Source organism: Carlito syrichta, unplaced genomic scaffold, assembly GCF_000164805.1.
Source record: "Carlito syrichta isolate Samal-C Ts95f unplaced genomic scaffold, Tarsius_syrichta-2.0.1 Scaffold311998, whole genome shotgun sequence".
Lineage (NCBI taxonomy): Eukaryota > Metazoa > Chordata > Mammalia > Primates > Tarsiidae > Carlito > Carlito syrichta.
This window is the reverse complement of record NW_007256094.1, coordinates 11,031-11,975: the sequence shown is the minus strand read 5'-3', so window position 1 is coordinate 11,975 and position 945 is coordinate 11,031.

Here is a 945-nt window from a genome sequence, read left to right as displayed (position 1 = left end):
GCGCGCTACCATGCCCGGCTGATTTTTGATTTATTGTAGAGATGAGGTCTCGAACACGCGGGCTCAGGCAATCCACTCACCTCGGCCTCCCAAAGCGCTGAGATTACAGGTCGAGTCACCGAGCCCGGCCTATTTGGCATTTTTAACATTCTGACCCATATGTCTTAGCCTAGTAATGACAAATCCTACCGTTATGCTGATATGTTATATACGAAGTAACCCCTATACAAAAAATCTTAGTCCCCATTAATAGCAGAATTTTGTGTGTGTCTTAAACAAATCCATCTAACTCTGAACTGAAATAGTAAAATTTTATGAAATCTATACTTAACCACAGAGAGGGTAACGTGTGGGATAATACATAGTTTGAGACTCAAAAATGTAAATTAATCGTTTCACTGTCCGCATGTATAACTGATAAATGCTAAACATATACTTTTGCATATGTGAATAACTCATCTTTTTTTTGTAATTTTTCATTTTCATATAATGTTAAACTTATAGAAAAGTTCTAATAATAATACAAAAACATCCATATAGTTTCACCATTTACATAGTACCTCATTTGCTTTATTTAGTCTCTCTCACATGCATGTACAATTATATAAAAATATCTTTTTTTAACAGTTTAGGAGTAAATCATAAACATCATACCTTTTTATTCCAATGTATATTTCCTAAGGACATTGTCTTAGACAACCACAGTAAATTTTTTTTCTTTTTTTTTTTTTTTTTTTTGAGTTGGAGTCTCACTCTGTCACCCAGACTGGAGTGCAGTGGCTGCTCCCGGCCACCGCAGCCTCGACTTGCTGGGCTCCGGAGATCCTTCCGCCTCTGCCTTCCAAGGAGCTGGAACTACAGGCGCGCGCTACCACACCCGGCTAGTGTTGATTTATTGTAGAGATGAGGTCTCGCCAAGTTGCCCAGGCGGGTCTCGAACCCGCG